The sequence below is a fragment of the Lissotriton helveticus genome, chromosome 3_1 (assembly GCF_964261635.1).
Source record: "Lissotriton helveticus chromosome 3_1, aLisHel1.1, whole genome shotgun sequence".
In the NCBI taxonomy this organism is placed as follows: Eukaryota; Metazoa; Chordata; class Amphibia; order Caudata; family Salamandridae; genus Lissotriton; species Lissotriton helveticus.
The window spans coordinates 1068855730-1068878083 of NC_136061.1; the positions used below are offsets into that span (position 1 = coordinate 1068855730).

Consider the following 22354-nt stretch of genomic DNA (forward strand, 5'->3'; position numbering starts at 1 on the left):
ACTGTAACAATTGCAATAGTGTGATACGTGGCAACAAGATCAATCACCCCATGAAAGGAACTGAATTAAAACTTAATGTGACAGCTAAATGTGACACAGAAAACTTGATCTACTTACTAAAATGTCCCTGCGGAACAGTATACGTGGGGAAAACAGAAAGGAAACTCAAAACTTGAATAAATGAACATAAATCTAACAATAGAACGAAGAACACAATATCGTCAGTTGCAACACATTTCATGGAGGCCAAACATAACATTTCCCAATTGAGATTCCTGGTACTTGAAGTCGTGACGAAGGAAGAAGGTAAAGACAACAATAATTGTCTCCTCAGGAGAGAAAATTACTGGATTATGAAACTCCAATCATACAGACCGAACGGTCTAAATGAAATAATGGTATATGCTTGTTACTTGTGAACTCACAATCAATGATTGAAAGTATGTTCTCTCCTTGGGAAGGAAAGTAGTTGCTATACATATTCATAATTTAACTGTTTGTGTTATTTTGATTATTTTGACTATTTGGTGACAATAGTTACTTATTTCGTATCTCTTATACTAGAATTTGATCTTTTCACATGACCGTGATTCTATTTTCATTACATCAGCAGTCCCCATTCAAATTAATGAACCACAGATGATTAGAGAGACCCAATCATTAACTTGACATAATGTCCAACGTTTTCCACAAACGTTTACTGATCCACGCCAAGATGCCCACTAATATAGCAGTCCGATCTCCAATTCTACTTCTACTCCAGACAGCGAGCATGATTTACATATAACGCGTTAGGTGAAACCGCTCGAAAATCCTCAGCCGGTACACTATTAAAAGTACATCTCATGGAAAATACACCACAACATTAACACCATGGTCAATGAAGATTTCTAACTTGCAGTCATTTAGCCATACCAAAATGGCGACTAAACACACAGTTCTACCCCGACTTCAGATAGCGCGCTTGATGTATATGTAACGAGTCAAGTGAAACCGCTCGAAATTCCTCGGACGGTACATTAGCAATTCGACATATATATATCTCACGAATATTTAACACACCACGATTTCAATACCATGGTTAATGAAGACTTTAGACTTTAAACTCACAGTTATTTAGCCTGCCAATATGGCGACTAAACACATAGTCCTACTTTTACTTCAGACAATATGTCTGTATCACAGAAAACGCGGAAGTAAAATCACACGGAGAACCAAACAGGCATCACCAATGCACGAACGAAAGAGAAGCGAGGAAAAGGGAATATTAAGTAAGTGTTGGCGAGCACACGAATAAATAGCGTTAATTTGATCATGGAATGGTTAAGAAGGCTATAGATAGTAGGACACGTTACCCCAGGAGCACCCCAAGAACTTTTACAACTTAATAATAAACCCAGACTGAACTATTAAGCAGTGCGCAAGCAACTATTTAGGACTGTAAGTATGCCCGCTCCCGCCGCAGATTGGTGTGTGGTGAAATGTGGGCATTAATGGCTTGTCCCGTCGAGTCGAGGAGGAGATTAATTTTTTTATCGTTGGTTGGGGTCAGATTGCACTAAACGTGGTAATGCTTCGAATATCAAGACAGAACCAAACCGGCATCACCAACGCACGAACAAAAGAGAAACGAGGAAAAGGGAATATTAAGTAAGTGTTGGCGAGCACAGGAATAAATAGCGCTAATTTGATCATGGAATGGTTAAGAAGGCTATAGATAGTAACGACAAATACATATTGTCTTTTTCTTTTAAAGAGCTATTACCAAGAAATCGCCCAATCCAACTAAGATTTCTGTAAGTAACTCATTGTTATTGTTTCACTGTGGGTATGAGGGTAACTGAGAATACATCTCTAAAATGTTTTGCATTGTTTATTACCTTAGTCACCTGCTAATAAATCTGAAGATCACTTATCTAATCGCTGAACGATAGTGTGAGATATATGTATACAAATGAGGAGATTTACATGGTGAGATATCAGTTAAAAATATTGAGTTTTATTTACAACATATGTATTCATATGCGTGCATTAATTCTGTTTAATGGAGAGGCTCCCTGACGAAGAGCTGTCAGGCTCGAAATGCATTGGAGCATTATGAAATTAAATAATGTGGGAAATGCTGATTGAACTTTGGCAAAATACATTGGAAATAAACTTGAAAAAGAAGATGAAATATTGAAATAAATCAAGGATACAAAAATCTACAATGAAATAAGTGAACTTTATTGAATTTTTACAAAAAGGTGTGTGCATACAGGGGGATGCAACCAAACACATTGGAAGCACATTTTGATACTTACACTCCTATCACGCTGTCCCCACGTTCATAGGGCTGCCCATCACTGCCTCCGGCTGAAGTTCTCTTCCGTTTTGTGCTGCAAGGACAGAGGCTCGTCTCCTGAAGACCACCCCTGGACGCGCCCCTGCTGCACTGGTCCCGGAACCTCAGAGGATCTGGCACTTGTCCCTGGTCGATGCGCTCCTGTCGCTCCACCATCCTTCCGCCGGAATCCTCGAGCGAGACCCACCGCTGGAGGCAACGTCCACGAAAGCCTGGACAACAAAAATTGAAAAAGAATTACAGCCTCCTAGAGGCTGGAGGGGCAGGCCATGGCGCAGAAAGGCAGACTCCCGCGCTCCACGGCCTTTTAACCCCTCCTTGGCTAGGCCGGATCTAACCGGCCTGGCCTTTGTTCCACAGTGACCCGGAAGTGATTCAATCACCTCCGGGTCACTCCGGGACCTGGGGTCCAACCCACGTTGAGGTGCACGCGTCATGGTGACGCGATGGGGGCGCGCCCCAACAGCTAGAGTGGGTAGCGGGTGGCGGCCGGTGCACCGCGCCACACCTGCGGCGGGGCCGATATCGGTCCCGACTTTTTTAATGTTCTCCCTGGAAGATAAAACTATGCACAACATTCATGCAGAGAGCGAAGTTGCAAAAGGTTTCGAGCAGACACTCTCCAAGCTTTCCATGTAAAAATGTCAGTCTTCGGTAGTCCTTTATTGTTATAATTCAGATGCCGGGCATTGATACTGATATACCCCTGAGTGACATGGAATATTAACAAGTTCAATATCCATTTCTATGGTTTTTGAACGGAGTATTACCCGAGAACGAATATTTATTTACCTGCTAAAGTTTTCGAAAATGCATTTCTTGTTTTTTGAAAATCTTTTTTTATTGTAAAACATGCTCCAGTAAGATCACATAGTGGTCGGCAGTATTAATACATTGATACATAAAATACATCATCATACATATTGCATGTCGTCATCACGGCCATCAGGGCCTAACTATGAATGGCCGGTGCCCATACCGTTGAAATTTCTGCTAGCGAGCATCACTTCGTAGTAGAATGTCCCCCTCTCCCAAACCCAACCTACTCCCTCCCCCACCACCCATCTATCCCCAGCCCCCTCAAAAAATGGAGCGGGATCCAGGGCCCTTCCCAGCTTTTAATCGGACTCAGAGTCTACCTGGGTGTCTACTGCCTCTCCTCTGTAGCGCCTCCATGGCACCCACACTCTCTCCCATTTTTTGGGGCATCCCCTACTCTTATAGATTACCCTTTCTGCCCTTTGGCACCAGTCAAGGTCCCTTTCCCATTCTTCCACTGTGGGCACCATCTCACTCCCCCAGAGCCTTGCTATGTTTCTCTTGGCAACCATACTTGCTAGTGCTAACCAGATCTTGTCACTCCGTGGCCAAGTGATGTCACTCGTTACCCCCAGGACATGCCATCGAGCCTCAAGCGGAACATCTGCCCCCACTACCTCTGCCATGATGACGGCCAGCCTGGACCAGTAGGCCCTGATCTTGGTGCAATCCCACAGAATGTGGAAGAACGTGCCATCCTCCCCGCATCCTCTGAGGCAGAACCTCGAATCTGCGTAGCCCATCCGGTGTTGTGTCGTGCGAGGGGTGTAAGAGCGGTGTAATATATGGTGCTGGACCAGCCTGAACCTAGCCCGGATCGCCACCTCCCTTGGACCTTGCAATGCTTCTCTCCAATCGTCATCTTCCAGTAGCCCTAGATCCGTCTCCCACTTTTCCCTCAGAGGGCCCAAGAGGTCAGGCAGATTGTTGATCAGCTTTTTATAAGTAAGGGAGATTGCTTTATCTATCATCGATCCATTAGCAGTCGTTCTTCAAGTGGGGCATATTCCGGTAGGTGGTCCCCGGACTGCAACTGGCCCGAATGGCATGTCCAAGCTGATGATAATGCAGGAACTCTCCAGTTCCCATCTGGAATTCCATCTGTAGGGCCGCAAATTCCACCATGTCTCCCCTCTTCCAAATGTCCCCTAGTTTGTCAATTCCTAGAAGGTTCCAAGCTCGAAGGCCCTTTAGCTTGGCCACTGCTGGGAGAAAGTTCCCAGCCCATAAGGGGGTCTGGGCAGTTAACCTCGCTCCCCATCCTAGCAATTTCGTCACCCTTCTCCACACCTCCACCACCTCAATTGTCTGGGGCGGGAGGGTCCCACTGCATCTGCCTCTGCGGTAGAGGGCCTCTAGGTAGGTTGCGTCTCCGAAGACCATATGGTCCACTCGGTACGCCGGTTCCTCCAAAGGTGCGAAGGCCCACCCATTAACATTGACTAGCTGGGACGCCCAGAAGTACAGGCAGACATCAGGGATCGCGAGCCCCCCCTCATACACCCCCCTCTGTAACTTCTTGAGAGCTATCCTAGGACAGCCCCCGCTCCATAACAACGCACGCTGGTCCGACTCCACCGCCCGAAAGAACTGTTCCGGTACTATGAACGGCGCGCTCTGCAACGCATAGAGTAGGCGAGGGAGGGCCATCATCTTGAATAGGACCGCGCGTCCCATTAGGGACAGCGGGAGGGTCCTCCAATGCATAACATCGCCCCGCAGACCCTCCAGCTGAGCCGTCACGTTCAGGGGCATGTATTCCGCCTCAGTCTTCGATATCCAGATCCCCAGATACCGAAACACCTCTTTCCATAAAAGCCCGGAGCATTCGTCCGCCACACTCGGCGTAGGGCCTGCCAACACATGGCCCAGGGATTTACCCCAGTTGATCCGGTAGCCTGAGAAGGCGCCAAACTGAAGTAGGATCTCCAATAGTCCCCGGATGGAAGCCTCAGGGCGTTGGACGTATAGTAGGACGTCGTCAGCGTATAAGAAAATACGCTCTTCCCATCCACCACCCAGATCTATTCCCCACACCAGTGGGTCCGCCCGCACACAAGTCGCCAAAGGCTCGAGGGCCAAGGCAAAGAGGGTCAGTGAGAGCGGGCAGCCCTGCCTCGTGCCTCGCTCTAGCCGGAACTCCCTGGACAGGGATCCATTCACCCTGACCCTCGCCAGCTAAAAATGCATTTCTTAATCGGTTTGCAAAATATATATATCTTTTTTCGAACAACAGTTTTATGCTTATTTGAAAATAACTCGTGGCTTTGTTGTACCTTTCCAAGTTACTTTCAAGATCCGTTTTGGAATGTTTCAGTTTTTATTGGAGGACACTCTGGTTAAAGATCATTCTTAGGGAATTAAAGTCGGTGTTGAGTTTTTTGATGCTGCTGACAGATTCATCTGAGGAGCACTGAACCCTTGTGCATTGTATGTACAAACTGATCGGTGCACTGAATACGTAAATTTTGTAGCTATTATAGTGTGTCTAAAATGTTACCTTACGATGTTTGCCCAGTTGTAGCGTTGAAGTGCACTTTCACAAGTAAAAGGCTGTGTCTGTCAGTGAGGTTGAAGATCATTTAGTTGAACTAGCCGTTTGCCAAAGCCCATTGGAAGAAAATAGTACTAGACTTTTTGTGAGATATTAGTTAGTATTCATCATCCTTTAAGAGTTCGGAAAGAATAATATAGGGTGTGTGATCCTCCTCTGCAAAGTTTCAAGTATAGGTTTTACCCTAGTTACCGCTAGAGTTGGGAGCACAGAGGAGCAGCAGTAGGGGAACCTGGGATATGCTTTGAGGGCCTTTAGTTCAGTTGGATTCCATATTGCTTCAAGGGACTCTGTGACTGCTCCTTAGATTTATTGACAACTTAATTCACATGGACATTAACAACCACTGGAGGTTGACCTGGGCTGTCTGGGTGTGGTTCTATGGTTTGAGGTTGAATACAGATCTTGGAACTCTTCTTTGCTGTTGTATGCAGTTCTGCCTCATGTCCTCAACATATCCTCTCTGGTTACAATTAGTACACATCTTAAAATTTGCAACTTAGAACTTGCATACAGAGTTCTATGTCTTGTGGTAATGCAATCTCATTGAAAAGAAACAAGACTGTATCGGGTGTGGAAGTAGAAGAAATAGTTCAGTCATGTTACAGCTTTGCACCACACATCCATCCATGCAACAAAAAAACTTTGTTTAAGTATCTCATGGTGATTTATGTCAAAGGCTCCTGGTGTGCACAGCAGGATTAGTTTCTTCACTCAAAGAATAAGCTTTTTTGAGGAGGTGCTCCCATGTGACGTACTGGCCTGAACTTTGATTGACTGCATCCTAGTAAGTTCTGCAGGTTAGGGCAACTGTTCTCCATCAAATGTCAATGCTGACGAGGTTTTATTGATCCTGCAGTTGCTGAGCAATAGCTTATGAACATTAGGACAACCAGCTGTGAAACAAGTTGAAGGATGGAGGGAAGGCCAGCTACTGAGGGCGATGGGCACAGTAAAATGAAATTCCTGTTGATGAGAAGGCCGACACTAGGAGATCTGCTTTGTCACTGTTGCAAAATGGTTTTCGCCCATTTCATACGCCCGGATTCTTTGCTTTTTTTAATCACCCAGTTTTAGGACTTTTTACTCTGGGTGAGTCTCACTATGTTTCTCTCCCACAGTAATCACACAATAAATGGACTGTGCATGTTTACTACCAATGTCCACCTTCTAAGATAAGGCTGCTGCGATGCGGCTATGGTAAGGGTCACTTGGTAGTTACATGTCAACACATGCAAACTTGTGCTGTGCGTGTGAGACTACTGCAGTGTGGAGCCCAGTAACTGTGCACAGGTAGCCTGGTGCAGTGGTGACTCTGCAGGGTTAGATATTGACCTGAGGCAGGCCTCATAATGTTAGGAGGCACTCATAGGGAAAGTGAGTTTGATGTACTGTTTTATCGGCTGTGGCTTTTTATCATACATATTTGGTGAAATCTACCTTAGAGTGCAGTTTTGCTTGCAGTAGGCCTACAAAGTTCAGTGAGGTATGAACCGGGGTGGAAATTGTGAACCCAGTTCATATTCGTAAGTTCTAAGACCATAGATGTACAATTTATGGGACATGACCAGTGAACCCTGGATGATGCCATCTTAAACTGTCCCAGCATGCTGTGCAGGAGGGTTGGGACAGGGATGGAGAGGTTATGTGACACCATAGGTTTGGCCTGGCTTAAAGAATCTTCCCCTTTTAAAATCTCTTGCACATGGGAGAGAAAGGGATTTTGTGCTGTTTGTGCTTTTTGGTGCTGGACCTTGGCAATGTGACAGCCATGGACAGCTGGAAGGAGAAATGTCCTTAAACAATATGAGCAAGAACTCTGCCCCAGTTGACCTCGGGCTAGCTGGTCTCTCCGAGGGCCAGTGAGGCTGGCCCCTTTACACCCCTGAGAATCATGTGGGGGAAGATCTGGCCTTCTTCACCCAGAGACAAAGGCCAAGAGTTAGGCTGGTGCCAGGAGACCTGCTGGAAGAGCTCCTTGTGGCTAGAGTTTGCCAGCAGGTGTTAAACAAGCCCAGGATCGACCTAACGGGCCGAAGTTATGGCTTTTTTAAGGTTGGTGACCTTTGACCCCCCACGAGGAACGAAGGCCGTGGGGCTCCGCTGCATCTTTGCAAAATTACTCCTGGGGTGGGCCAAGGCTTGGGATTCAGCGCAAGAGTTATTCATTTGTTTTTCCCTCGGAGAGGGAAGTGCATGGGTCCCCCTCCCAGAGCTCTTGGGGCCCCGGATCCCAACTCCTGGGCAGTTCATGTACAGGGGAACCCGGAATCCCATCTCCAGGCCCTGGCAAAGAAAGGTGAAGGGGGAATGCCATCTCGCCCCCTTCCCCAAAAAGAGTAGAACTTCTTGTGTGTCCCACTGCAGGGGAGCCGAAGGACATCTGTAGCTGTGCTTAGTATCACTGCCTCCCACTCAAGGTGGGAGCGAAGGAACCTGTGGGGATGTCGGGAGTGGCCTCCCCATGCTGTCCCAACCTGAAAAAAGGCTTGGGTGTCCAAGTGGGACTGAGGTACCACCTTACAAAAGGAAAAACGTAAGGAAAAGCTACACGGCTCCCCCCTTGGGAGTGCTGCTAATAAAATATTAACTGCTTCCTTAGAGAAGTACCCTATAATGCCTCAGGAGAGACTAATTTACATATTTCTTGCCTTGTGGTGGCCCTAGGATGACCAGGCACCACCAACCATTTCAGAAAGTATTGTGGGGGGGGGCTTTAAGAGTTACAGCTAACCCACCAGAAGTTCTCTTTGAAAACCGATACATTTGTAGGGGGAAGGAATCCATGACTCTCCAGAATTTTCACATATCTTTTTAAAGCACTCCCAAGGCTGGAGGTTTTTCTCTACAAGTGGGAGTGCAGCTCCCTCTAGGATGGTTCTATGGCTGCATTTTATGTGGCTGGAGGTGTATAAAGGAGCCACAAGGAGTGCAGCGTTCTGTAGGAACTGGTTCTATGGCTGCATTTTATGTGGTCTGGTGGTGGAACTCTCTAGAGGCTGTTTGTATAGTTGTGTTTTATGTAGGATGAAAATATATAAATAGCACATAGACAAATGTAATGTTAATTTAAAACTGCTTAATGATATAATAATGTTAAAAGTGATTACTGTTCATGATTGACATGCGTTATTGCTATCAAATTACATTTACATATGGTTATTATTGAATATTGCATTTACACACAGAATTGTGTTTTTTACACATTTGGTTTGCTTTTCCTGTAAGATAGTACACTCGAGCCAATAGACCTTTATTTTTTAAATCTAAAGTGATATCCCCCTATATAGGGTGCTTTGTCTAGTATAGGTAGGTGGGGGACACTGTAATTTTGAGGTTCATGACCCTATGAGGTCAGATGTGATCCAAAACATAATCCAAAGTATTTTTGATCTGTCATATCTATATATTTGAAAATGAATGCATAATATTTAGTTTTGTGTGTGTCTGGAATAAATATACTTTTCCTTTTCTAAAGAAAAAGCACTGACTAGACAATCATTTATTGAGAGTTATTATTGCAAGCCAGCGAATGGTTAATACTAGCCCACACCACCTCGTATGTGTAGGCCGTGAACTGCTCTGCTTCAGTACCCTGAAAGGGTCAAGTGCTACAATGGGATGCTTGGTTTCCAGTAAGGGGAAATTGTAAACCTATTACTTGTGCAGGCCTCACATCCTTCACAACTAATAACCCAATTTCCTATAGTCACTTACTATTTACAAAAAAATCTATCAAAACCCCATCCTCCCTCTTGCTGCCATCTAAAGCTGGAGCCCGCTTTAAGTGTAAAAAAATCCCTTGAACACTTTGAACTTACATAGTTTTGTCTCTCACATGTACTACATTTTCTCCGGTGTGGTGTATGACTCTGGGCCTACAATTACCCACAGCTCCCTTATATTCAGGTAAGATAGGTAATATCACAGAGTCCAAATCTAACCGATCCAGCTGCCGGTGACTTGATCTTCTATACCCATCTGGACTGATTTGTGGTGGGTCTCCACATTTTCTCCTGCAGGTGAGAGATTCTCTGACCGGTGTGTCTTCACTCCCAAAATCCTTACTCACACAAGCATTATTTAGTGGGAGGAGTGAGAGACACTTGCCAGGTTTCCTTTTTCCAGAAAAGGTCTTCGTTTTCTTTTGGGACTTAGGAAATATATCAATTGTGACCTCAATACTTTTGGGGAAAACAAAACCTTCATGAGTTTTTACAACTTGGTAATAAAGTGAGTAAAAACCATTATCCTGATTATTAATAACACATTGAACAAAATAATAGAAGTGTGAACAATAAGTACATTCCAGTCATATTTCAGAACATCCCTAACAAATTGTTATAATTCCTACTTTTCTATAACTAGCTGATTTACAGCATGGCCAATTGAGAATATCTGTGGTGAGTCATGTAAAAATTCCCCATATCTTAAAGGCATTAGCCAAGCAGTCAGAGACACGTCTGTTAGCAATCTTCTGGCAACCGGTCCATCTGCATTTCCCCACTACAATCACCAGCATCTTTTAATTTTTTAATAAATGACATTATGTGGAGCAAGAGGGATTTGTTTTGCTTAGGTATGTTATTTGTTACACTGGACGTTAACCCATTTTTCATTCAGATTTTAGGAAGTAACCAGAAGAGGCTGCTATTGTATCTCTCCACTTCCAAAGACATGGACCAATGCACCTTCATTTGCACTTGTAGATCAGCGCCCCAGCTACGACAATACCTAAAATGATGCAGAACGTGAAAGAATTCCTTCATTGACTTGGTAAGTGAGCAACAGAAAAATAAGTGACAGTTCAGCACACATAATTTATTAATCTGTCTAAAACTGAGAGTCCCACCTTAGTACTGAACCGTTCTTCTAGTTCCTAAACTAAGGTCATGCAACTCAACCCATTCCGTGCACAAACAATCGCTCTGTTCTCATGTGGCAGGACCTGTTCTGTATGTAAGATTATATAAACATGTGATAAAGGCCATTCCATACATGTCCAGTGTCTCCCCTCCCACAAATCCAAATCTAGCACACGCGTTCACATCCACATTTCCAATTAATAAAGATCTGAGGCCTGCTTCTGTGCTGTTTTCATTGCACAGATCTACTTTAGGGAGCGACTTCTTTGAATTCATAATTTCCAAGTACATATCTCATACATTGACGGATAAAACACCATCCACGGTTTCAGCCTCTAGCTGTCACGGGTCTCATTAGATTAACAGTCACTTTATTAGCTTGCTCTGCTATTCTAATAAAGTGGGTGTTCTCGCTGGCTCCAGTCCACCATTATTGACCTCTATTGGCCTACAAATAATTAATTCATTTAGTGACCCCCCTTATTTATTTTATGGACCCTCCCCTAGAAGATATGATTTCAGAGCAACCGCAATCATCATCTTTGTTAAGCTCTTTGAACAACAATTGTCCCATAATATAAAAAGTTCTGGCGTAGGTAGACAGCGTGCCATGTCTGTGTTCCTACACTTTTCAGACAGCCCACCGGAGCCTTCAGATTCGTTTGCAGACAATATCTCGAGTAAGGTAAGCCTGTAGTTGAATTAAAATAAATTAAGTTCACAATTCTGAGTTCTGCAGCCCCTCCTTGGTGTATTACCATGGCCTAGATCACACGTTGTCCTCTAGCACAGTTTCTATGTGACTAGCTTACTTATTCCCTAGAATCCATTGGGCCTCTACATGCTCTATAAACAGTGAAGATTTTCCTCCTGAAGACAGTGAAACCCGTCCCATTCCGTCATCACAATAGATTATTATTTAATGAAGGAAGTTCCCTGAGATCGTCCTAACCATTGAGGATTAGAAATCACACAGAATTGTCCCAACTCATGTAAATTTGTTCTCTGAAATTGTGCATCCCTCCTTTCTGGTCTACCAGCTGCGAGAAGTGAGCATCTAAAAACCTTGTTTTTTCACAGGGAAATATTTCTAAAATAGCCAACTGTATTTCTCCTTCTATAACCGACCTCTATCAAAAGGTTTAGCTGTACGAAGAAGTGTCTTTAGAATGGAAGCACTGAAAATCAATCTGTTAATCTGAAGCCGTGACAGATCAACACCCCAACTCCTATAGTGAGCTGAAGCTAATCGGTGTAAAATCTATGACAAGTGAGCGGTAAAGTCCCTCTTATTTTATACAGTAGTATTAGCATCTTATAAGCTATCCTTTGAGTTTGGTCATTTTGTTGAAGCTGACCTAGTAATTTATTAAACATTTAAAAGCAACCCTCTGGAACCTAGAACATTTAAAAGACACTTGACAATGCTGTCATGCTAGCAATCACAACATTTCCATCCAGCAACGGGGGGAGGGCTCTACTAATGACAGAAACCCACCCATATTCAAACTATCCATCTCTCTTCTCTGAATGCACTTGCAACCAAAGTATCTGAGAACATTTCCTGCAACTGTAAGCACCGCATTTGGCAGGCCCTTTCAGAACATCCCAACAAAGGGAAAATGGTGGATTTAGAGAGGTTGATCCTTTACCAAGAGGGTAATCAAAACTCTTTCCCTGCCTTCATCTTGCTTTTTACTGTACCTCTCATGGTAGTAGAGTACAACAGATGTATCTTTGAAAGAGCGATAAAACTTCCATCCTCCAAGCCATTGGTATACTGTCCCTCCCTCACCCTAATCCATCATGATTCTCAACCCAGATCTGCACTCCCATCCTCCCCATCTCTAGCTGACACACATGCTGCAATCTCCCATGACACCCAGCCGCACTCAACCCAATGAATATCATCAACACTCCCATCACCATAGAATTCCTCAAACTGCCTGCTTTCCTTTTCTTAGTGATCAACACTTACTCCACAATCCTGCATGCAGTGGACATAGCAGAACTCCTCACGTCTCATTGCTTTGAAGTCATCATCAGTGAAATGTTGCATTCTCCACACTTTCACACAATCACATTCTTAATGTCCTGGTTTCAAAGTTCCTCCCAAACAAAGCACTGGCCCAAATTTAATTTCTAATTTTCCAAAATAGATCTACTGTTGAGAAAAGTCCTTGTAATGACCTTCCTAGTTGTTTCCCCGCCCCAAGGAAGAGAGCTAGATATTGTTATTTCTATACCATTAAAATTACACTGGTTGTACTTGAAAAACTCTTCTATATGGTCTCTTATACTTCTACATTTCCAACATCTGACACATTGATTGCAGTCGCTAGGAGGTTATACTCACCTGAACCCTCCACCATGAAGCACCACTTACAGTACTGAAGATCATGGATTGCTCTGTAGATTGCTCTGTCAATCACTCCTGGAGTAACAATCATTTAATCAAGTGGAATGAATAAACTATTATGTCAGAGTCACTCACATGCATTACATCAGATCACATTGCTACTTGCAGTATGATTGTTGGAACTGGACCTTTTTGCTGGGTCATCCCCAAACATTTTGCCTTCCTCCTGTATTTGTTCTGACCTGGTTTTTGTTGGTTTTATGATTATGAGCGCTTTACCACTGCTGATCAGTGCTAAAGTGCCTGTGCTCTCTCTCATAACCTTGGTAAGATTGATCTACACCTGTGTGGCATCTTTAATTTACCTGTAAGTTCCTTGTACAGTGGTATCCCATATATCCAGGGCTTGTAAATGAAATACTACTAGTGGGCTTGCAGCGCTGCTTGCGCCACCCACTGAAATAGCCTTTCAAATCTGTCTCAGGTCTCTGCTGCTGCAGGGCCTGCGTGCACAGTTTACTGCTGCAGTGACGTGGCATTTAAAGTGGTTGCCACATCTGAAACTCCCCTTTTACTATATATAAGTCACCACTAAGGTATGCCCTAGCTCGCCCTATGAGCAGGGTGCTGTGTAGGTAAAAGGTATGACATGTGCCTTAACTGTGTGTTCTGTCCTGGTAGTGACAAACAGGCTATTTAGTTTCTCACTGCTGTGTGGCTACCCTCTCCTAGGTATGCATCGGAAATTCCCAGGTATGTGTTACAGTGGTAATTTCTGATATGAAAGGGTTAGTGTGGCCATGTTTGGTATATTTGGAATAGTAGTGATAAACCCTGCTTATTGGGGAAAGCGGATGTCATTACTATTTTAGAAATGCTACTTTTGGAAGTGGGCATTTCTGTGTGCTTATGAGTCTTTGTGTCCTGCCTGGGTGTGTATTCAATGTCTGGTTGAGACTGAAAGGAGAGAGGGGATTTACATTCACTTTAGATAGTAACAAGGGGGGTTGAGGTGTGTGCTGCCTTTCCTGAGCGACTCTGCACTAGTCTGAATAGACCTTGGTTGCATTTAGAGTGGTGGAAGGAGTTGCACCTGAATAGAGCTGTGCCTGCATTGTACAATACTGTCTCCGCCCCCTGTATTGTGTCTGGAGCCAGGGCTTGGAATGTGAATGGGAGTGTTATGCACTTCTAAACAGTATTTGAAATGCCACCCAGAACAAAGTCTTTTTGAACTATAAGTACAGGGGCTGTGACCCCATGTTTTAGACAATGCGTGGGACTTGTAACCAGCCGCTGCTGGCTCTACAGACTACACCTGGCTAGAAGGAGTTGTTATTCTGCCAGGAGAAACCGCCATAAGACTCCCTTGCTTACTGTGCTAACCAATGGCCTGTGAGAATACAAGAAGGACTGCCACTCTTTTCTGCAATTACCCTGATGTGCTGCTTAAATTCTGTTTGGTGTCCCCGTTGTCCTCCTGGGAGGAGGTAGTGCTGCCCTCTCCTCTTTTGCCCTCCGTGCATGGTGAGCACTGTAGTTTCTGCCAGTTTTGGTGCTGGCTTTCCGTTTGGCACTGTCCTTGTGCTCCCTCGGGATTCGTGCAAATTATAAAGAGCTGAGTGGCGGCACCGCGTGGTTGTGGGCAGCCGTGGTGGATGAACCGAGAGCAGAAGGCTCTGCCCCGATGGAGGCTGTGCTCCATGTTATGGCCAATCCTGACCGCAAGGAGAGCACAGGACATAGGGAAGTGGTTGGCGCCTCTTCCGTTGGGGTGTTACGGGGTGCCCGCAAGTGCCGCAGTTGCCCTACCCGTCCCGAGGGACCAGAACTGACATACCTTTGTTTCCTCACTGGCCTGCAGGAAAGGATCTCCACCAGCACCGCTGTATTTGCCACCAGTGCCAGAGGCTCTGAACGGAGCAGGGGGATGGGAAAATCAAGCTACCGGCCCGTCACAGTCAACCACACAAGACTGGGAGAGGTCTTCAATGTGTTCCGTGGCATAAGGTGCAGCTGCACTGCAATCCCGGGCAGCTGCCTTATATGCTTTTGGGCGATAGTGCGCCCCACTAGTCAGGCGGAAAGGAATCCTCCACGGAGGTACAGCCTGGCTCGTTTACCTGCCACATTACTGTACTTCTGGTAGTAGGCGTGCAGGTGCTCCTGCAGTCTACATGTTACTTCAGCACATGGCAGTCAGGCCCCCAAGGATTACCATAAACCCGCCGACAGGAACGCAGGGGTTCCGGCCCGGGGAGGGGTCGCTGCTGCTTCTGTGGTTATGGAACCCCCACGTGCTGATGGGGCTGCTTGACAATATATATATTCCATGTCTGATAAGGCTATTGCATATTCTTATGCCCTGATGTGGTGCTATGGGTCATTTCATGCTCTAAGATATAAATGTATGTTGTTTTATGCTCCGTGTTGGAATAACCAGTACTATGGTAGCAGGAACTGCTGAGTATGTACAGTGATTGGGGATTCCTGTCTCTTGGGTGCTTTATCCAGCTGCTGCATTTCGTGCCCTGACATGATGTATGTTGTTTTACATTGCCAGAATCTGCACCACATGTACAGTATTGGGGTGGAGGTTTTTATAATTTAGGCAATCTGCAAGCATTACTTGATTGCACTAACCTTTAGTGTTATGACAACTGCCTGGTTGGCAAAGTGATTTATATGATCTATGTGACGTCATGACATGATTTATGTGATTGTGGTCTAAAGCGTTTTTATGCAATACAAATTATATTTTTATATAACATTGTGTGGAGTCTCATTTTGTGATGTGCCTAGTGTGTCACTGATGTGTGAGTGTGTTGCGCAACTGTTATGTTATGTTATTAAGAGCTTGTAGCACGCACAAATACTCTGGAGTGTCTTGGTGTGGGAGTGAGCTGGGGTGGAGCAAGCAGGAGCCGTTTAGAAGAGCTGACTGAACAGATGCATCTTTAAGCGTTTTTTAAAAAGTCGGAGGTCTTGAATGAGCTGAAGATCCACGGAGAGCGCATTCCAGGCCGCTGCTGTTTTAACAGAAAGAGACTGGCATCCCAAACATGCTCTGCGGAAACGCAGAACAACCATCCGATGTAGAGAGGCAGACCGCAGAGATCGATGGGGCACATACAGAGCGAAGCGCCTCCTGAGATACACAGGACCTTGGCCATGAAGGGCCCTGTGCGAAAGGGTAAGGGTTTTAAATTGTACCCGCTGGGCCACAGGCAACCAGTGCAGATCCCGCAAATGCTGCGGAACACTAGATCTCCTAGAGATGTTAAACAGGAGTCTGGCTACGGCATTCTCAATAATTTGCAGTTTTTTCAACAAATACCCGGGAATGCCAATGAACAGAGCATTGGCATAGTCAAGGCGGTAGAGAATCAAAGCACTGGCTATCGTCTCTTTGGCCTCTCTAGGGAGCAAGGAAATAACCTTCTTAAGGCCTTGAGGGTGCCAAAGCAGACACCGGTAAGTTTTTTTACATGATCAGCGAACCGGAGATCCTCACTGAACCACACCCCTAAGTTTTTTGCCGGGCGTCCCTCAGAATTTAGACAATGGAAATCTGGGGGCCACAGAGATTGTCTGAAGGCCGGAGGGAACTGGCCATACAAGAGGACCTCCGACTTGTCCTCATTGCACTTCAAATGGGCCTGTGCAAGCCAGCGAAATATGGACGCTAGGCACGTCTTGGAGATGTTAGTGTCCAGATCCGAGCCCCTCCAGGTAAATAGCAACTGGGTGTCATCCGCATACGCTATTATTTTTGCTACTAGCTCCTCTGCCAGATAAATCAAAGGGGTCAGATATACATTAAAAAGAAGAGGGCTCCGCTTGAGGACAGGGTGCTCGATGGTCATCTCTCGACGAAAGCGATTTCTTTGATTTATAGGAAGCTAGTTAATCATGTGTGGGACTCTTTGGTGGCCCTGAGGGATCAATGGACGGCCGACGGTTTGCTATTCGACGATGAGGAGTGGAGGGAGGCGGTGGCCTCTCCGCGGGTTGTGGCTGTCCAGATGAGGCTTCGCCTGGTTCAACTAAAGATCTTACATCGCAGCTATGTAACTGGCCCATCAGTTGGTGCGCATGGGTTTGGCTGACTCAGAAAAGGGGGTGGCTGAAATGCCAGAAACCGGTCCCCGGTAGCTTGTATCCTTTCTGGTGAAGAATTGGCTTGGTAGTTTGGTCTGCCCTGTTCCCATGATGCACTGGGCCAGGGACAGACTAATTTGCATATAGCCAGGTTCTGAGCTGGGATGGGGCAGTGAGCTAAATAACGGTGATGGATCAAGCCCTGATCTTTGGACTGGGTAAGAGTGGTCTGCTTAATTCAGACACTCTGTTCATCACCACCCCCTTTTCTGATTGGGTTTGGCTGACAGCGGAGAGTGCAGGAGAAGGTGTGGTGAGTTGGGAACCTTTTTCCATGTTTTGTGGGAATGTCCCCATGTCCAAAGATACTGGTCGGCTGTTCATGCTAAGGTGAGAGAGGTATGGGGAGTGGGATTTGAGTTGGAGGCAAGGCGTTGTCTCTTGAATGTTTGGGACCTGACCGATTTCACTTCTCATGGGAAGGTGTGGGCAACGTTAGCATGTAGCATAGCAAAGCGTAACATAGCTCAGTTGTGGGGTGCGGCTCAGCCGCCGGTGGTTGGGAAATGGATGGATGATTTGGATTGGTGCATGTTTCGAGAGCGGGCTGTGTATGTGGCAAGGGGTAGACCCAAGAAATGGGGGAAGATCTGGGGGCCCTGGAATGCCTATAGAGGCAACGTATGCACTCCCCTGACGTCAACGGACGATTTAGAAGTGTTGGAAGATCCTTAACTGATTTATTGTGCAGACTGGCGACTCAGTGCAATTATTGTAAGTCTATTATTTTTAAGTGTTTAATAAAAAGAGCTTAAAAAAACAAGCAGTGGTCTCAGTATGGCGCCCTGAGGAACCCCCGTAGAGAGTTTCCTGACAGAGGATGAAAAAGGAGCCATGCAAACCTGCTGCATACGACCATCCAGGAAAGATTTGACCCTCTCCCATGCCGGGCTGGCAACGCCGATAGAAGATAGCCGGGCAAGGAGCAGCTGGTGTGGCACTGTATCGAAGGCGGCAGAGAGGTCAAGTAAAATCAAGGCCGCCCTGCCCCCGCCTCCCCCCATCCAGGCACTCCCTGATCACTTCTGACATCTCCACCAGAGCGGTCTCCGTGCTATAGGTAGTTCTAAACCCAGACTGGGCCGGGTGTAAAGCACCCGATGATTCAACAAAGGTCTCGAGCTGCCGAAAAGCCACCTTCTCACAAACCTTTGCCAGGACTGGTAGAAGAGAAATAGGCCGATAATTAGCTGGAACCAGAGGGTCCAGCGAAGGTTTCTTGAGAAGGGTTAACAGTTAAGCCTGTTTCCATCGCACGGGAACTATGGCGGTCCGAAGGGAGAGATTGACGATCGCCACAAGTTCAGGGCAAACCTCCTCGGCCACCCCAGCTAATACTCGAGCCAGGTAGGGATCAATAGGAGAGCCCAACTTGAGAGATCTAAGGATGGCCAGAATGTCTGGCTCAGCAGCGGGCATCAATAGTGTGAACCGAGGGGTAGGGGCGCTGGAAATGGGGGAAGACACATTGCCTCTGGGATAAGCCTGACCGCTCTGCCAAGCTACCAAGGGGGTGAGAAGGGGTTATCTTATGTGTGTAACTCCCTTACCCTGATTAGAGTGGTGAGTTCTGCCAGGCTTATGTGCATACCCTAGCCAACCATAAAACCCATTTGTAACAAAATCCTCTCATTGCTCCCAATGGATGCAAGGAGAAATCTTATCCAGGCGTTGGTTTTGTCACGTCTGGACTATGGTAACTCCCTCTATCAGGGCGCTCCCATAGCAACACTAAGAAAGCTTCAAGTCCCTCAAAACTGCGCAGCTAGGATGCTACTTGGAATATCAAAAACCCAGTCAGCCAAACCAGCCTTAAAAACCCTTCGTTGGCTACTGATCACCGAGAGAATAAAATATACGGCCTTGTGCATCGCCCACAAGAATATGTGGGTAACAGGCCCGGCAATCAATAAACCTCTTATCTACCGGTATCACCCCAAGAGAAACTTGAGATCGCTTAACCTTAACCTCGCAGTTGTTCCCAAAGTCAGGCGGACAAGAAGCGGAGAAAGATACTTCGCCATCAATGTGGCGAAACTGTGGAATTTACTCCCATTACACCGCCGCGCTGAAATGCACATCCTACCATTCCGGAAACTTCTAAATACATGGCTATTTCAACAAACCGCTTCTTAAATTTATCGGTCTCTCTACTCAGTTGTTTAGCGCTGGGATACCCGAGGGTAGCAATGCGCTCTATAAATGTTTATTAATAATAATAATGATAATAATAATAATGATGTTAGAGGCCATATATAATGGTTTAGCAGCATTCGTTATTCTTTGATCATACCGACCCTACCTAGCACTGTATTAAACTATAGACCAAATAATCCAATTTGGTCCCCTCGAAAAGGATCTTTAACATAAAAACCTACCATTTCCCTCTACCAAATCTTTGAAAAATTGTAGTGTTTATTCATGACCACCTAGGAGCCTCTTCAAACAACTTTTAACTCCCTCAATCTGCATACACTCAAAGTAGCGTAAAGCAGTAAAAAAAAGCTACTTACAGGCACTAGGAAATTCGACCACAACTCGCCACACATGAAAGCACTGAACTGGCTCCCTCTAGAGGCCAGAATTTGGAATTCTCTCCCACCATCCATCAGAAGAATCCCTTCTCTAGCACGTTTCAAAAACGAGATCAAAACCTTTCTCATGGGTAAATTCCTCGTCTAAGACATACTCGCAACCACTGCATTGCCTGACTAATCCAAGACTACCACTTTCCCTGATCACCAACTCTTTACACCGAGAACTTATGGGTCCTACGGGAGTACAAACTTTCTAGTGATTGTAACTTTACTTGTTGATCTTGTATATTTCTGCACTAAACTTTTCTTATTTGTAGCACTGTATATCAATGTAAAGCGCTCTGATACCCTCGCAGGTCAAGTTCGCGCTCTATAAAACATAATAAATAAAATAAATAAATAAAATAAAAATCATTTTCAGGGGATAGCAAAGCATAAAGAACATTTTTCATCAGTTTCTCTTTTTTTCCGTCAAATGTTTTGCATTGCTACCAAGCCTTAGAGAAGTCACCCTAATACAGCAAATACTTAGGTTCTGTTCTATGAAACATTTTACAGATTTTCTTGTTTCAGATAGTAATCTGATTCTAGCTCTATATTTCTGTATGTATATCCTAACTTCAGCGGGGGACAGCCTCTGGATTTTGCTGTTTGATTCTCAAGGCGCTTAGGATTTTGATTAAGCATGGACAAAACGTTCACTATTAATCCTTCCCTGAGCTCTTTGCTCCTTAAGGCAGTCCCACTGATTGACATTGTTTTGGCACAAAAGTTCTTCCAAATTATTGTTTTGCCATCCCTTTCCTTTGTTAAATTTGGAGAATATTGATGCTCCAAGTGTGGTTGTTGCAGACCTAAATTCTGAGCTGCAATGATCTGACCCCTTAAGCGAAGAAAGGCAACACCTAGGCAATTACATATAGTTGTCCACACAATGGTATATGGGAAAATTAACAAACCAAGGAAAGTTCTGTCTTCAGTGGCATCATTTTAATAATTCATAAAGAAATACAATTCAATTAAAAAGCTGTGTGGAAACACAATATATTTTATGTATCAAACAGAAAAATGAATAACATGCCATTATAGAATATTTAAAACAATTACCTACAATTGGCATAAGCTAACTTACTAATAAGCTCCTAGTATATGGTAATGTGGGTACCCAGGGCCTGTAAGTTAAATTGTCCCATGGACTGCAGCCCTTATTGTGCCACCACAAGAGTGACAGTGCAAGACTCTCAGCCTGCCATTGCTGGCTGGCAGAGCAGTTTTTGAACTGCTAACTCAGCTTTGCCGTTTAAACGAATGAGAAAGTCCAGACCTTAAGTTTTTAGGCCGGGTCGGTCCTAGTGCAGCGCGCTGCTCTGTGGGAGGCTTCTTGTGAGCACTCCAAACTTCCCCGAAACTTCTCTGTGTGGGTTTGGCAACTCCCACACATTCTATTGGCCTTTGCTTGTGGCTTTCAATAATGAAAGCATGCAAATGGCCAAAGGTGGCTGTATGTCCCACCTTTTCTCTAAGTGTTCACTCCCTTGGCGTTTTGGTCTCGGGAGCGAGCAGCAGTGCGCAGTGTGGCAGCTGCATTCCTCCCTTGTTGTTGTGGATAATTAAACACCACGCGCCCACTTAAACTTTCGCGGCCGCGCTTGTTTTCTCTTTCCATAATTTTTTCCATTCCTGGTTAAGCTGTAGACTGTTCCCCAGTCATTCCGTTCTTTCTGTCTTTAGGTCTCTTGATGTAGGTCATAGTCTGAATGAAAAATACGCCCGCTCAGGGTTTGAAATATACTATAAACAAGCTCTGCCCCAGAAGCCGATGTATTGCTTGTTTTTGAAGCTGTTCTTTATCTGAAACAATAGCAAGTTACTATTACCTAGCCGCAGAGCTTCTTGTTCTTTATTAATAAATTATGACGCACGCCAACCGCATTGTACCCCATGTTGCTGTAATTATCAGGTTACATTCGACTTTTGTTGTTCAGCTGGTTCAGGTTACCCTGTTTGTCCCCAGGGGCAGTACACTCGACTGGCCGGTGCCTCGCAAATGCAATTAGGACTTGGGCCAGTGCCTTGCCCAAGAACGACTGGCCTTCCTGTGCACCAACCCGTCACGATTTTCTATTTTTCCTACATGCCATAGCCATAAACACAGTACTGAATGTGCCTTATTACTAGAGGAACATGAAATCAAGCTCACTTTCATTACTGAATCATAGGCAGATAGTGCCTCTGGGCCTGACTTAGTGAAGGCAACTCCCCCACATTTTTACTGCTGCACACTGGATAGACCACTAAAGAGAGGAGGGGGTTGGCAGTTATATACCATGAGTCAGTGGAAACCTGATTTTAATATTGCCTCCAATACTTCCTGTGAGGCCTTAGCTTTCAGTATCCACATGGCACATTACAGCACCTTCAAAGGTATACTGCACTATCGTCCACCTGGCCCAAAAAAAAGTTTTTGGGATAATCTAGGCACCCTGCTCGAGGAAGGTCTCTGCAGAGACTCCCACACGGTGCTAGGAGATTTCAATTTCCAAATTGAGGTCCCCCTGGATCCAAACACTTCTCAACTGGAGCAAATTATGGGGGTTGGAGATCTCAGGCAGTTGGTAAAAGTACCGACTCATCAAAAAGGGCACACCCTGGACGGGAAATACTCGAATAACCAAGATCTAGTATGTACCTCAATTCTCCCTCTTCAATGGACAG

General features: G+C 45.2%; 1 protein-coding gene and 1 long non-coding RNA gene across 2 annotated transcripts in view; one reads left to right on the plus strand and one right to left on the minus strand.

Moving 5' to 3' along the window:
* Positions 1-22354, minus strand: part of LOC144823275 (uncharacterized) — a 106582-nt gene that overhangs the window by 64192 nt on the left and 20036 nt on the right. The window lies entirely within an intron of this gene.
* The window catches only part of GALNT3 (polypeptide N-acetylgalactosaminyltransferase 3), a 672271-nt gene that overhangs the window by 20284 nt on the left and 629633 nt on the right, over positions 1-22354 (plus strand). The window contains exon 2 of the mRNA XM_078681629.1: positions 10341-10493. The gene's annotated coding sequence lies outside the window, so the exon portion shown is untranslated. The remainder of the gene's footprint in view (positions 1-10340; positions 10494-22354) is intronic.